The sequence below is a fragment of the Bemisia tabaci genome, chromosome 6 (assembly GCF_918797505.1).
Source record: "Bemisia tabaci chromosome 6, PGI_BMITA_v3".
NCBI classification, from domain to species: Eukaryota; Metazoa; Arthropoda; class Insecta; order Hemiptera; family Aleyrodidae; genus Bemisia; species Bemisia tabaci.
Genome location: NC_092798.1, coordinates 10,548,271 through 10,564,983, shown reverse-complemented (window position 1 = coordinate 10,564,983; position 16,713 = coordinate 10,548,271). Strand labels below are relative to the sequence as shown.

The 16,713-nt window shown below is 45.2% G+C and overlaps 1 protein-coding gene across 6 annotated transcripts in view; it reads right to left on the bottom strand.

Annotated features, from left to right (window-relative positions):
* LOC109038667 (fatty acyl-CoA hydrolase precursor, medium chain) overlaps nt 1-16,713 on the bottom strand; it is a 135,131-nt gene that overhangs the window by 77,119 nt on the left and 41,299 nt on the right. The window lies entirely within an intron of this gene.

The following is a 16,713-nucleotide window of genomic DNA, read 5'->3' as shown; positions in this document are numbered from 1 at the left end:
CGACAATGAAGAGATAGCGTTCGATAACTGCAGGACTTTTGAGGAAGTAAAGAAGAAATTGATCCAATACTTTGACAGCGACGAGGATGCCCTCACGAAATTCTCGGCGCGAACGCAGGGAGAAAATGAGGACCCGTTGGATTACGTTCAAGCGAAGAGAAAACTAGCGGGCTTGGCTAAAGTTAACTCGACGGAGGCACAGCTAGTGAGGAGTATAATAATGGGATTGGCACCGGAATATTTGGCCCAAGTGGTTAGTAACCGAGATACAACAATTGCGCAGTTGATAGAATCTGTAAAAAATGCGAAGCTAGCAGTAGCCGCGACCAGCAAAGGAAGGGGCGCTATTTTGGCCGTAAATCACTATACGGGGCAGGAATCATCCTTAGAATCCCGGGTGAAGGCCAATGAGAACGCCCTAGCGACTTTGGTACACGCAGTTGATCTAAATCGTGCGGATACGGATAGGAATACTCGAGCCGTGGATGCAATGAGGCAAGATTTGATCCGATCAATGGACGCAATGATGGCCGCGGAAAAGACGTTCCGTGAGGCAAATAACAGGAGCGCGCCTTATCAAGGCCCGCAGCAGTCGTCGGGGCCCTTTAAGAAGAAACCGTGGAATCAGAGGCAAGAAGCTGCTGCGAATCAGCAAAATTTTCACCAGAGTCCGGGAGCAAAGGGACCGGGATAAAGACGCCGAAGGATCAAATTAACGCTGTAAAAGAGAAGAAAAAACACATCCAGATTTTCTCCGACTATACTTCAAAATTTTTGGTATCAAATATTTCCCAGACGTTTGGTGACGACTACAAAGTTTCAGCGAACGGGGCTACCAAAGATAAATTCGAAATGGTTCTAGAAAAAATCTCAAAATGCAACGATGAACAGAAATTGGGAGACGTTATCATTGTAATGGCGGGTTCCAAAAATGCAGATGATGGAGAATGCGACAAGTCCTACAGGCTATCATTCGAGCTATTGGAAGCGATAGCTCGAACACGACCAGTGTTCGTGTTCAGCGTTCCGCACCAAAACCCAAAGGATGATGCATTAATTGATGACGTTAACATAGCCCTCGAGGGTAATGCGGGCAGATGTCGATACGTAACGTATCAGTCTCTGGAAAAATTGGGAGCGGATGAGTGGATTGGATCGGGAGACCCAAAAACCGCTGGGCTATCTGAAGCCGCGCGACAGAAAATTGCAAATTTCGTGTTTAATACGTTGCGTCAGCGCGATTTGAAGGCGCGTCAAAACTCAGAACCGTTGCAGGAGAGAGAAAATCACCAGAATGGAGATCCAGGAGAGCAAAAAGGGACCGGAACCTCAGAGGAGCAGCTGGCCGTGGGAGTCGCGAGTGAGGTGATACCATCGATCCGAGAAGACCCTCTGGACTCTGGGGACAGCGAGATTGGCGGATTTGTCACCGCAATTTCGGGTCCAAGTCCGAAATTGAAAATTGCATGTAAAGTAAATGGAAAACAAGCAACGATTCAACTTGACAGCGGTGCGGACGCGTCCTGTATTCGACCGGACTGTGTAGAGCCAGGGTCTATAAGGCCCTGCACTAAACGCCTGGTTGGGCCCGACGGACAGTACTTGAAGGTTGAAGGCATTTCAAGGGCTACAATCGAGTTACCAGGAAAGGGATCATTTTCAGAAGACATGTTTGTCATTCCTGGATTGCCAAGCCATGTATTAATCGGGCTACCAGAAATTTACAGTTATGGTCTTAGAAATTTTATTTCTGATATTGATAGCCCGTTGTACGTGGGCACGAAAAAATTCACGGGCGAGCCAAGCGCCGATCTAGGGCAGTCCGCGGAGGCAGAGTGGCTGAAGGAAAAACAAAACATTTGCATTGCGCAATTGCGCCAGCTCGGATTCAATACTCAAGACGTCAACCTGAATGAGAAAGTTTTCACATGTCGAAATTTCAAGCACGAGTCGACGATTTCTGAATTTTCCTTGTTTTGCAAAATGTATGAAGCAATTTCCGAGCCGGGCGACTTCGAAGCCGAGTTTGAAGAATTCGATGTCCTACTGGCGGAGATGGAAAATGATGCGTCAACAAAGCCTTTACCTCGAATGAATGAATGCTTCGATCCAGAGTTGCCGTATGAGAAGAAAATGCAATTACAAGCTATAATGGATGAGGTGCAAGATGTTTTTCTATTTGACCCGGATTCTTGGACAGCAGGGATGGCCAAGGTAGAGCCTGTCGAGTACAGACTTAAGGATAATGACATCGTATATGAGAAAAGGCAGGTCATGAATAAGGAGGATCGAGAATTTGTGGCCAAGGAAACTGCGGCTATGCTGAAAGCTAAAGTGATAGAGCCCAGCACCTCACCATATTGCTCGCCAGTTTTAGTCGCTAGAAATCATGGGAAACCGCGTTTTTGCAATTCTTATGTGTCCTTAAATAAGAAATTGGAAATCCACAGGTACACTCTGCCTCAAGTTAAAGAAATACTTGACTCATTAAGGACAGGCTCGTATTTTGGAACCTGTGATATTTATCGGGCATTCTGGAACGTGCCACTAGTCGAGGGACTGACCAGGGACATTACCTCGTTTCAAACGAGGGAAAACAGTTGGAGATATACCTGTATGCCATTTGGTATACATGAAAACCCTTGCATCTTCCAGAATCGGATAGATAGGACGATGGGAGAACTCCGGGGCACGGCTTGCAACTGCTATTTCGATGACTGCACGGTGAAGGGAGCAACGTGGGAGGACTTCCTAGAAAATCTCCGGAAAACTTTACACCGACTGAATGACGCGGGATTCAAATTAAACCCGGCGAAGTGTTTCTTTGGATTCAGAGAGATATCCATTTTGGGGATGAAGGCAGGGATTTACGGGCTGAAAAATGACGAGAAAAGGATTCAGGCGGTTCGGGACTTACCGGTCCCTAAAACTCTGAAGCAAGCACGTTCAGTGATTGGATTTCTAAGCTACATGAGAGCCTTTATACCCGATTTGGCAACTCTAGCGAGGCCTATGATTGACACAACAAAGATAAAGCCTTTCCGCTGGACAAGAGAGGCTCAGGACAGCCTGAACAAGATCAAGGAAATTTTGACAACGGACCCGGTTCTCATGAACTTTGATGAATCAAAAGAAGTATTTTTGGTGACCGATGGCGCTCAACGGGTCGGAATCGCGGGAGCTGTGCTGCAAAGGGACGACGAGGGTCACCTTCGGCCTATCTCTTATTTTTCGCGACTTTTGAGGGGAGCAGAAGCTAGCTGGACAAGCGGGGAGATCGAACTTCTGGCATTGGCGGAATTATGCGCGGCAAATCATTACATGCTGTATGGGCACAAAAATATATGCTATAGTGACAATATAGCGTTGAAATTCTTGCCAAAGATAAAAAATGCGTCATTCAGGTTGCAACGGTTGGCGGAACGCATCAACGACTATCAAATTGAAGTCAGATTTATTAAAGGAAAGCTGAACCGACTTGCGGATTACCTTAGTAGGAACATCAAAGGAATGGACGACAGGGCGGAATCAAGCGATGAAGAAGATAATGAGGGAAAAATATCAATCCAAAATGTGAACAGCCCGCTAGAAATCCTTCAGATTTGCCAGTTTGTGAAAGCAACGAAATTCCTGAGTCATTACGGAGAAGATGAGATTGAAGAACAAGAAGATGTCGTAGTCAGCAAAGTCGGGGAAGGACCGGAGCCGTCAAGGGATAGTCTTAGAGAAGAACAACGTAAGCATTCGCGGTTCGGACCCATCATTAAAATTCTGGAAGGCGAGAGCGGTGCGCAAAGCAGCAAATCAAGGCGGGATTCACGGAAATTCACACTGGAAAATGGAATTTTAATGAAAAAGGAATTCTCACCTGCCACGGGCCCGTACACTACGGTGGCCCTCCCGGAAAGATTGGTGCCTGATTTGCTTCCCGAATATCATGACAGTAAGATTTTTGGTGGACATGTAGGGAAAAACAAGCTCTTTGAGAAAATCAGGAAAAAATACTATGCCCCGAAACTCATGGAATTATGTGCCAACTACGTGAAAACGTGTGAAGCATGTCAAAGAACGGGAAAGAACGTTTCAGGGAAGAAAAAAAGTGATATTTCCGTCACAGAAACACCTCCCAGGCCTCTGCACACTCTTAACATGGATACTTCGGGAAAATATTGCCGAACAGCGGCAGGGAATTTGCATTTTTGCACGCTGATTGACGCCCATTCAAAATTTGTATTTTGCCGACCTATAAAATCCACAGATGCCCCCTCAATTGCAAAAGTGATTTATGAGTACATTTGTATTTTCGGGATGCCAAAAATGATATACTGCGATAGGGCCGCGGCCTTCAGGAGCGAGCTTTTGAACGAATTGACATCGAAATTGGGCGTAAAAATGCGTTTTTCCATTGCTCATGCTCATAGGAGCAACGGCCTCGTTGAACGTTCAAATTATTTCTCTTGTAATCTTAACGTGTACTTGGGATGGCATCTCAACCAGGTCTCGCACAGTTTTTTTTTTTTTCAGTCCCGAAAGTTCCCTGTTTCTATTCAACGAACCATCGTCCACAACACCCGGAACGCGGTTATTTGACATCCGCATGCAATCATTACAACAAAGCAGTTAATTCTTTTGGCAGCCTACCCGAAACCTCCCTTTTCTCTCTTTCGGTGGAAATATAATCTTTGCAAGATTATATTTACCCGAGAGTGGGAATGTGAGGAGACGAACCGGACCCCCCATACAAAACCACCCTTTTGTATGGAGAGCTGGCAACGTCGGGATGAGCTATGACTCGAGGCGGGAAGTGCTGACTTTGAGGCGATGTGCGCATGCGCGCCGCGGGCCTCGGGCGGTCGGAAGTCGTGCTTGACTCCGACTGCTCGAGCCGAAATCAGTTCGTGTTGGGTCGTTTTTCAGAGCGACTTACCCACCCGAGCTCCGCTCAAGTCGTAAACTTATATATCCATCATCCTTGGTTGAAGCGTCATCCCGCATTTTTTGAACCAAGCAATAAACCAAATGGAACATTTCACGATGTTACCCTCATTTCTTCGGGAGAATCCGTAACTTAGAGTGACCCTTGCACCTACTATAGCCGTTGCTGCCCTCGGGAGAGTGATAGCTGTCGTAGTTGGAGGCCACCGCTCTAGGGTGCGGATAAGACCCCAAAGGCTCTCTATAGTGAGTACCCGCCGTTGCTGCCTTCGGAGAGTGATAGCGACTCACATATAGGAAGTCCAAGCCCCCCCCCCTTTCCAGCACATTACACCACAGGACTATGGTGAACATGATAAATTGTTACACGCAAACAAACAATCCTAAGGACTGGGATACGATGCTGCACCCTTTGAGTCTGGCAATGAATATTGCGCCCAATTCGGAGACGCATATATCCCCGTATGCAGCACTTTTTGGAGTAGAATGCAGTATGAACATCGATGCTTGCTTTATCCCGGAGGAGGAAAACATCTTGGGATACTCAGAGTGGATTGCGAAGTTGCACACTGGATGGGAGCTAATGCGGGCGGAAGTGGCAAAAGCAAAGACGCGCCATAAGGCGGCCTTTGATGACCGCCATCAACCCCTAAAATTACAGCCCGGCGATGCAGTTTTGTGTTTTGACCCGAATAAAAAGGTTGGAGTATCGGAAAAGCTGCGGAAAAAATGGGAACGGGAGCCGGGAATTATTGTCAGGCAACTGCGACCTGGAGCATTTGAGGTGCAGTGGGGCGACGTAAAGGAAGAAATTGACGGCGAGAGGTTGAAAAAATATCACCCACGCGCGGAAAGGGAGGAGAGACCAAGATCGGCGGAAAGAGACCCTGCTCCGGGCGACCAGGCCGCCTATAATCTGAGGCCTAGGGCAGTATTGCCCCCGTGTAAAGCGCCTGCGGCGCATCCAAATGCCAGGAAACGGGCCGCCAATAGGGAGAATATTCTTTGCCCGGTCTGGCAACCCTGCGAAGGCGAGGCGCAAGTTGAGATCGGCGCGTCGAGCAAGTCGAGGAGGAAATTGGGGACATAAATGTTTTCAAGTATCTCCGCAGTTTTCGGAACTCGGCTAAAAAAAATTGCCAGTCGAAAAAAAAAGGAATTTTTTTTTTTTTTGATTGGATTGGATTGGATATATAAGCGCTGCAGGATTTGGGGTAATCACTCTGCTGCACCAGGATCTCAACCGGACCGGAACCATCAGCCAAACATTGAGCCTCTGGACCCTCTCAGCTGGACCCTCTTACCTCGACCCTCGAAACCGCCTTCGGCCGCCGCCTTCAACCAACGTCGTCAAACGCCGCCTACGCCGTTCTCCCTGTCATTTCCTTCACAGTCACTTCTTGGACGCTATGGATGTAAAAGCGACCTGTCAGCTGGAGAACCCCCGGTACCTTGGCTACACAACATCGGAGTTAGGACAGGCGCGGAAAATCATAGTATCCTGGGATAACGAGTTGGACTTGCCACAGGACAGTTTGCGAGCAGCCTGGGGGCATACTAAGGAGGCGTTACGGAGAGTGAGGACCGCGCTGCGCGTCACGTGGTACTGCCTCAGGCGCGGCTATACTTTGAAGCCAGGACCAGCATTACAGCCCGGAAAGCACTATTAATCCCTTACTGCCTTTTCCCGATACGATGTCTTATTTTTCCTCCATAATAAAAAATAATATAAGTCAAAATAATTCACTCTTCGAAATTTTTAATCTTCTCAAAATTTTTTTTTCTTTACGAAATCCACCATTATCAATCCATATTTATCGGAAATTTCACCAAAAAGCCAATATTCAAATTTAAATTTTTTTTTTAAAGTTCACAAATGAAGTTTCAAACGTTAATGCAACTTTCAAGCAATGTCTTTTCGGAAATTTTACCAGGATTTTGGGCGTAGAGTGGAAGTTTTCAGAGCATTACATACGGATACATAGACGCGGATCCCTCGTATATACGTACATACGGATATACGGGGGTAAGAGCGAGTATGTATGTGTGTGTAATGCAAAGGAACGGCGGGCTCCCAAAATTCTGTGTTTAGTTTTCCTCATTGCTCTTATCTCTTTTCTCAGTCTCTGCCATTCGTACAGAGCGTAATTGTAGGGAACTTTTTGGAAATTATTCGGCTCAAACTACGCAGATTTCAACCTGAAGAATAAGTCAAAATTAGTAGAAATGGCCCATTCAATCTTCCCTTTTAATCAGGGATGATTTGAAAGTTTTCAATTCATTTTTACTTCAATGAAGACATTTCATCAGTTTCATTGAAAAAAAAAAAAAAAAAAAAAAAAAAAAAAAAAAAAAAAAAAATGTGTAAATATTACAAGCTGATAAATTAGTTGGTTACTAAAGGTAACTTAGAAATATTAACGGGTGTAGATACAGATAAGTTACGGAACTGCTCGAAAAATGAGAGTTTCGGTGCCAGTATTACACCCTTTATAAAGTCTTTATAAGGAAAAAAAGGAAACAGAGGATATGTCAGTCAGCGCGCAGGAGCGGCGGCGTGGCCCATCGAGAGCATGATCGCGTGATGGCGCGGGCGTAGCCGGTCGCTATTGGCAACAAACCACGCCCCAGACGAGATGGCGCGTGCTCGGCACCCCCCCCCCCCCTCCCCTGCCTGGAGAGGCCCGTCGCGTGGTAGAGCTGTGCGCGGGTCCGGAGGAAATTTGTAGTAAGACATAGCGTAAACGCGGACGGGTCATGTTTTGTTTACGTAGCAGCTATTCTGTTTCTTGTTTTTATTTCTATCCTGTCTTTCAAATTCTGATGAGGTGTAGGGTTTCCGGGAGCTTGTCTATGACCTACGTCACGCGTCGACTAAAATGAGCCACCTAAAGTAATCAATTGCGTTTTCTTGCCTTTCTCTCATTTTCCGTAGGTCTAACGAGTCGCGCCAGGGCGCACGGCTCACAATTGTAAATTTATGTTGCAGGATGTGGAATGTTTATGCGTACGTTGTGGCACAACTGTGCGGTTTCCTAACGGCACTGCTCATCCAGCCGTTAGACAAGGGGGTCATATTTACAAAATTGGATAAACCTCTATATTATTCCTCTGATGTTTACACAGTCTCTGTAAAGTATGACCTGAACCTCTTACGGACCCAAGACCAGATTGTTGAGGAAAATTTTGGGGAATTCAAGGCGTTCTTGGATAAGCAGTGTGCGAACGATACAGCAGTGCAGCCCTTTTTGCCCCACCTTTCGCTGTTGCATGGGGAAATAATGGCGTTCGAGCAGGAAACGCAGGCGCTCTTGAGTTTCATCCCTGATGCGAGAGTAAAACGAGGTCTGGGTGACGTAATCGGACGTACTATTGCGTCAGCCACGGGACTTTTGGACGACGAGGATGGCGAAAAGATAAGTTCGAAGTTGGTAAGGCTGTCGGACGCGAACCAACAGCTAAGAGTGGAGGTCACTAGTGCCAAGTTGGTGGTGAAGAATATTTTAGAGGAAACTCTAAACCACACCAAAATTTTGGGACTAATGGCGAAAGAGCTGGTCGAGCATAGCAATGGTGTCCTTGAAGTTCAAAAGTTCGTCGCGCTCGATCAAAAGTTGCAAAGATTGAGTTTTTGGGTTACGAAGTTAAAAATGCAGCGAGAATTGTTGCGATTAGGATTGGAAAATGCAATTAAGGGACGGTTGTCGCCGGAGTTGCTGCCAAGTTTCCGTTTTCTCGCCATTTTGCAAGAAGTGGCGAAAGCTGTGGAATCGCCGTTAGAAATGTTAGAAAGTGTGGCACTGAGCAGTTTGGCAACGTATTATGAGTTGTCAGAAATTAGAGTAGCCATGGGAGGAGCGGAAATGTGCGTAACATTGAGTATTCCGCTGAAACGCGCGAGCTCTAAGTTTCAATTATTTAAGTTAATTTCAATGCCTGTGTACTGCAAGGAGCTAAATTATTTTGTCCAGTTTCAGATACATCCTTTTACACTTGTGTCGGAAGACTACAAGTGGTACTTGCCAATGACGGAAGAAATGTTGCAGCGTTGCAAAGCGGCACGAAACGTGACACTGTGCCCGGCAATACATGCGTTGGTAAACAGTAATGAGGACTCCTGTGAATTTTCTATCATTTCCTCTTTTCCACTCTCACCGTGCAAAAAGTTGATTTTGCGTGAGGGAGGGAACTTTTTCCAGAAAGCAGGTGCAGATTGGTTGTTTTCGGTAAGAAACGATACCAAGGTCAGCGTTAGGTGCGGGGCCGCTCATGAATTCAAAACAATTAATGGCTCGGGCTTGCTTAGAGGAGTGTCGAATTGCGACCTGACGGTAAATACTCGGTTATTGCTGGCAGGAGCAGAGAAAAACGAGCACAAGATATTTACCGCCTGGGCGGAATTTGCCATTCCGGGGCGTGATAAGGGGGGCCTTCTAACATCTTGGGAAAAAGAGAAAGTTGAAATGGCAAAAAAGAACGGGGATATTGCGGAGAAAATTGCGAACAGTATGTCCGAAGGGAAGAAAGCTCTTGAGATGTATGACGTTTTGCAAAGTTGGGACAAAGAATGGATGGGAGCCCCCGCTATTCCCGCGCATTGGCAATTGCACGGGACTTCGTCGTTAGTAATAATTTTATCAATAATTATCGTAGTGCTGATACTGAAGTATCGAGAAATGGCCATTCGGTATGAGCGGCCGCACTGCCGAGGTTAGAATGGTAGGACGGTATTTTGCTCGAGGATACGAGCATTCTGTACATATTTATTGCATGTTTATTGAAATTTTGTAGTTATTGAAAAATGCTTATGGGTTTTGGGCAAATTATCGTATTGGCATTTACTTGCATGTACACTTCTTTGAGCGGGGCAGTGCGTAACAGAGAAGCTGTTTACTTGTCGTCAATCCAGTTAGTATTGATCGATAAGATTACTTGTTATTTGTTATTAGCAGAATTATTGCACCCTTTTTATTAAGATCAGTGATGGTACTGAATTATTAACACGACTATTTCATTCCCCCCAGTGAACCCCGGTGAATGGAGTCAGTCATGTTTATTGAGACTTAAGGGAAAAATTTATACATTCTTTTGAATGAATAAGAATTTAAGGGAGAATAATTCTTTTGAATGGATTGATTGCGCTCTTTGAAGATTCTTATGGAGGAGATGAGTATATTCATATTTGTATTTAAATATAGTTTTTAGGATGTTCGGAATGAGTAATTAGTAAAATTTTTTTTTTGTAATGTTTCTTTGTAAAAATTTTTTTTTGTGTATAGAAAATTGCTTGATTACTTCTGGTTAGAAGTAAGTGCGGGATTATGCGTTTTTTTTCTCAGTGATATGGGGAACAGGCGTACACATATATGCATAGATGGGATGTGCACCTCGTGCACCGGTGCGATATGTATATATGTGTATGGCTGTTGCTAGATGAGGAAAAAGGGGAAAACCAAATTGTTGAGATGAAAGGTATATTGAGATATGGAAAATTAATTTTTAGAGAACCCCCCTCCCCTCGGCTGCTGGCAGCATGGGCGGTGGCACTGGGGGGCTGGCCGGCGTGCCCTTGGGTCGCTCCCGTGGTCGAGGTGTTCGGAATACTGGAACCATCGGCCCTCGGAGGGGCGTCGAGCGGGCGTCAAGTCGTGGCAGGAGGCGGAGACGTCAGCGGCGGGCTGGGCGGCCGGTCGGGGCGCCCTTTGCGGGAGAGGTGGCGTCCGTCGGGGCGGCGGGCGGCTGGCCGATGATGGCCGGGTAGCCGGCGTCGTCGGCGGTCGTGCGTCGTCACGGGGGACGACGATCAGGATCCCTCGGCAGCGGGGGCACACAAGGGTGCGTCGGAGACTCCATTGCGCGTCCATGTTGGCAGAAAGATTTCGGCAGGCAGAAAGCAGGTGCGGTTAGGTGAGGATGTCCGAGAGAGTGTCCAATGGTTAGAGAGAGGGGCATGGTATTTAAGCACCAAAGAGCCCGGGGGCCTGAGGGGAAGGGAGGTAGAAGGAGTGGAAAGAAACGCACATGTACGGGAAAGTCAGGGAAATTGCGCTGACATCTAGGGAACTTGCATCAGCAGGAAATACGGGGTCACAAGAAAGCAAGGTTGCGCGGTCTCTGGCGCAGATTTTGGATTTTCTTGGGTTTTCCTGTTCCCTCGTACTCGAGAATTCCGTATATTTTGTATATTGTGAGTGTATTTTGTATATTTGCATGCGTGGGATTTGTATATAAGTTTAAGTTTTATAACTTATTTTTTTTGTTAATTTTGAAAGACTGGCCAGAATCTAAATTTTTTTTTTTTTGGATCCAAGTTTTTTTTCCTTTTCTCGTTTTTTCCCTCTGTTTCGTATGTATTTAGGCCAGAAATGTCTTCTTCCATCGGCTCTCTCAATCTAACCCTCTAAGTATTGTATTGAATCCGGATGGGATAATATCCTGTTACTGAGATTTGAGAGTTTAAAAACAGTTTTCGATTTTTTGCCTGAGAAAAATTTCGTGGTGGAGAAAAGGCTACAGCCCCCGATTGATTTTTTTGATTTTGATTGATTTTGTTTTCGTTTATAAGTGTAAATAATTTCGAAAATTTATGTGTATTACTTTACTTCTAACTAAGCGAACCTTAAAAAATAATTTACTTAATTAATTTAATGATATTATTACTTGTTATATTCATATATAACGTTATATTCATTGTATTCATATTACCGGTATGGTCAGTACACCGGACTACTGGAAACTTTTTTTTTTAAGTACTTCAGTAATTATTATCATATTATTTTGTGTATATTACAAGCTTCTTCCTAGATTTAAAATTTAAGATAAAAATTTACCGGATTTGCGCTCCTAAAATTTTGGTAATGTAATGTTTCCTTCTAGGATTAGAAATTTATAACGCAGTTGTCTAATCCTGTGTTTTTGGCAACATTTCAGGAGTCCTGCGCGCGAAGGAGGTCTTTTCTTGATGCCGTCTCGGAATCGCATCCCTGATATGGAATCGCACTTACAGTCCACGCACCCTCAATGGTCCACACCAAGTTGGCGCCCAAAGCACATGAGCTTCGCTGTCTGCGACAGGACCCATGCCGGCTCATCTCCTGTCGAAGGGACCAGCAGCCTTTTCCCCAGCGGGTCGACCCCGATTCCAGGGTAGGAACACCTCATCTGGTTCCCGTACCCGGAGTAGCCAAGCTTCGGCATCTGGCGACTGGCCAACGGGACGAATCCTCCCTCAACAACCCTCGGGCGTATCAACCAAGCGACGAGGCGGGCGAACTTCTCTCAACCGAGCTCGCGGACAGCAGGGCCCAGCGGTTGGCTTCGAGACACGTTGGGAGCACTCTTCACGCCAGGCTCATCCTACCTCACCTTTCAACGGGATCCGGGCATGCTTCTCTCAACTAATCGGCGGAGGCATCTACACATCATTTGGATACCCTGAAGACCGAGGGATATCCGTTGCAATTCCCGCAACCTTGCAGTGGCGGCGACCTGGCAACCGCGCAACATCACGGCGCTTCAGGGAGGTGACACAAATGGGCATTCACAACAATATCAACATTGGGCATCGCGAGGACTGAACGAGGCGTTTCTGAGTCAGCGGAATGTGTCGGACGGGCACGGCATCTGGAGATTTTCCGAAGCGGCAGCAGATTTCTTTGTAGTAGTTTTAAGAACCGAAATCGTGTACTCGTATTCCAATTTTTTTTTATTTCGATTCAATTTTTTTCTGAGTACCACGAAATGCACCAGATTAGGACTAAGGCAGAAAGATTTCCTAGAATTCTGGGATTTTGTTACATGAACGGAACGGCTATGAAACCTCTCGAACCAAAGTTCTGATCAGGTGCCGGCAATATAACATGTAGCCGCTTTATTTATTATTTTTTTGTGAAACGTCAAAAATCCTTCTAACTTTCAGTTAATGTTTTTTTACGCTAGCCTTCTTTTTTTTTATAATTTTTTTTACCCTACTTTTATTTTCCTATTTTTTTTACGATGAAACGCTGCACTTGCTACGCAAGGGCCTTTGCTTCGAAATGGATGGTTCAATCATTTTTTTTCTGTTTTTTTGCCTAAGGTGGAAGGGTGTAATAGAATGGGGCCATATCACATACGTTTTAGGGCCACATTCCATTATGCTTTCTAGCTCACTCGGGCCGAAGGCCATCGGTTTCGCAAGTGCGGGCTCAGGCGAGCATTCGGATGTTTAGAGTATTCATCTTGGAGCGCCGATGTATCTCGCAATCACGTCTTTGACGTCATCGCTCGATCGGACGCTACTGGATGCATGCTCTCGAGATTCGCGGCGGATTCATTCGTATCCTCGAGGCAGCGAGCACAGCATCTAGCCAGTGCATAGTGTGTATATTGCTGTATTTGATATTCGAGATATAGAGTCTGCTCTACCATTTGACGAGCGTTGGATCATTTTATCCTCCCCCCATTACAATAAGCCCGGCAGAATTCAATCCCCTTGCCCATTACAGTACCTACAAAGAAAGACTGTCAAATCTTCATTTTTAACACCGTCTTAGCTCTAAGGACTAAGCGAAAAATAGTTTTTCTTTTCTTTAATTTGCCGTCGCTCAGCTATGCCAAAATCCTAAGTACCGAAATGACACATATAAGTGGAAAAGAGAAGCGCTCTGACTCAACTACATACGTCGTGAAAATCGGGTGCGACCCCAAGAAAATGGGAGAGAGCACGTTAGCAATGATCGGAGTAATGAAGAGGGTTTTTGCGGACATGCCGCAGTCTGACGCTGCTGTTCAAGGCTGAGAGGAATGCACTCTAAGATTCGTAAAGTGATCAAACTCAAAGTCAGCCTAGAAGAACGAACAACACGAATACTGCCTGGTTTGTAAGGAAAAAGAAGAAAGAATTTGACGTCGGTGATTATTTTCAGACGTTTACAAATAATACATACGGGAAAAGGCACAATACTGAAACATAGCGAAAGAAAGGATGCGCGTTGATGACGGCGCAGAGATACAACTATTCGTGCTTGATGGATGTCCGTGTTGCGTCTGCATAATTGAAGGCGTTACGGCGTGAGGCCATCCTGTATCCAACATTAAGAGAGTATCATCGGACTTACTGCAATGAAACAACACAATTTCCGGGGAAATTGTGTGTGAGCGCTTGTTTGCGATCTCAGTAGAGTGGGAGACGTCAGTGAACGCGGTTTTCTGTGCTTTTCTGTGAAGTTTTAGGGTCGTAGTTGCAGCTCTGGTTCTGGGAAGTCGGCTACGTGCTTGACAGAGGTACTCATCGCCGAGGTCTATTGCCCTAAGCGCTCGGAGTGGTGCCCTTTAGTTGTGCATTTTGGGTGCATTCCAACGAAACAGTTCGAAAATGATTTCTCCTTATACAAAATTTTTTCGGTCCCATGGTACATTGAAAAAATCCGGCAATTCGCTACGTTTTCCACTAAAAATTATGTCTTGATGGATAAACTTATGCATATTTTTACACCTATCTCAGAGCAATTCCTGTCATCCTGTCAACCTACAACATCCTTCATGTTTATAAGATCTGTATTGTATCTCAGAGATCGTTGTTAGATTTAGGTGATTTACAATAAAGTGTACCACACTTTTCATCCAAATGCGAGTGTAATCGTGTCGTGGAATGCCTATAGCGAAAACTCCGGAGAACAACAGGAGAGTTAAACATTTAGACATCAAATTTCACTTTATCTCAGAAAAAATCAAGACAGAAGTAATTGAAATAGTGCATGCGAGTACAGAAAACCAACAAGCCGATATCTTAGCCAAACCTCTGTCAAAAGAAAAATTTGTTCGGGGCAGAGGAATGCTCACTATCATGGCTCACTATTAATATGTATGTTTACATTAAGGGGGAATATTGTGATTTCTCCATCTCATTTTTGACGCCAATAGGCGGTCAAAGACACTAGCGGAAATCAAGGTAATGAAAACATATGTACTTCCTTATGACTTACGGTTTTTCCTTACGGTTCTATGTCCCCATTTCACGATGCACATCGCCTTGAGACGAGGGCCGTGGCTTTTGTACGTGCAAGCTCAGGCGTGCATTTTGGCGTCTCAGAGAATTTACCTTGGAGCTCCATGGAGGCGCCGGGTATTTTCATTTACTTATTTCCCATGATGCAAATAAGGGAAAGAAACATATAAACCAGGAAGAAACGACCAAAAATAAGTGAAATGAAGTAATTTCAATAATCGAGGTACCAATAAGGGAAATTGGATCGGAATTTACCCAATGAAAATAAATTACAGCAGCTCCGGTTTTCAACAAAAATTTACTGCATTTCCAAATTTATTGTGAGTGACTTTCTTTCGATTTCAGCAGGTTATACGTTTTCTGCAGGGCTGGAGAATAAGACGGCATGTCATGGCATAAGTCGCGTTAACACTTAAATATGTTTTCCCTATAATTTCGAGTGCTGTGATTTATGCAGTTTATAATGTATTAAACTTTGCGGCATCTGTAGTGCCCCCCCCCCCCCCCCCCAGAATGACTTTTCGGTCATGGAGATGTGTCGATGACCGATCGAGTAGAGTGATGCAAAAGGGTGTTTACACTCTTGCTTCATCATAGGCTGTCGTGCTTCGCAGATCTCCGTATGAGGACAGTGGCATCCATGCCATAGAGAGATCTGATGGACGAGTCAACTGGCTATCATTATATGATAGTATTCCAATTAATTGTGGTAGTATCCCGATAAATTAGGCTACTAACCCAAATATTGCGCTACTACCCCAACTTGAGTTGCGGTGCTACCAAGATTAATTGGAGATGCCCATACCATTCAACAAGTTGGGGTAGTACCACAATTTTAGGGGATAACTGAAACGGGGCCGTACATCTCATATACGGACCCATTTTGGTCAAACTCTGGCTTCACGCGTAGAGTTTGCGACCTTTGTTTTGGGTAGCGGCGCGAGGCGAGCTTTCTCGGGGCCGAATATTGGGCCCAATATTCGGTCTTGGCCATGGGTCGCCTCGTCCGCTGCTATAAAACAGCTGATCAATCGACGTGCCGGGGTCATACAAGAGGCCCGCAGCCCTACGCGTAAGTAGTTGAAGTTTGAAGAAGTAGTTGAAGTTTGAAGTAGTTGTTGAAGTCAGAAGTAGTCGTAGAAGTCAGAAGTAGTTGTTGTAAAAGTGTGTTTTGTTGTGAATAATATATTTCTACCCAAAAAATACTCTACAGACCGGCGTTGTTCCTCAGCTCTACCCAGCCACCTGAGCACCCCCCCCCCCCTTACATGGTGGAGGCCGAAGGAAGACCGGCACCAGAGGGACAAAGAAACACCGGAGGCTACAAGGAGTATTTTAAGGTAGAAAAGAGTAGTCGTCTACTTGTTTTTGTTTTGTTTGGGTTTTTTTTTCTCGTGTGTTGTTATATTTTTTTTAGTATTTTATTGTGAACATTTTTTTTTCTTTCTTTCCTCTCTTGGGGAATGTGGTCGGGAGTTGCTTGTGGGTAGATCCGATGCCATTCGTTTTAGAGTTTAAGGATTCTCAGAGAAAAACACTCGACATAAAGGAAGTGGTAGACCTACTACGACCACAATACCCGAGCAAGTTTCCAAAAAACCTTGTGGCAAGTGAACTAGAAGTAGCAGCCCTGATCTCGCAGATCGCTCAAGAGAGTATCGACGACTTCGCTTGGGGGATTTTCAAGCAGGAAAAGCGGGACGGGAAAATAGTGTTCGTCCAGGAAGAGACACTAAAGGACGGCGTTCATCAGTGTTGGGAGTATCACCCGGACGGAAGAATAAAAAATC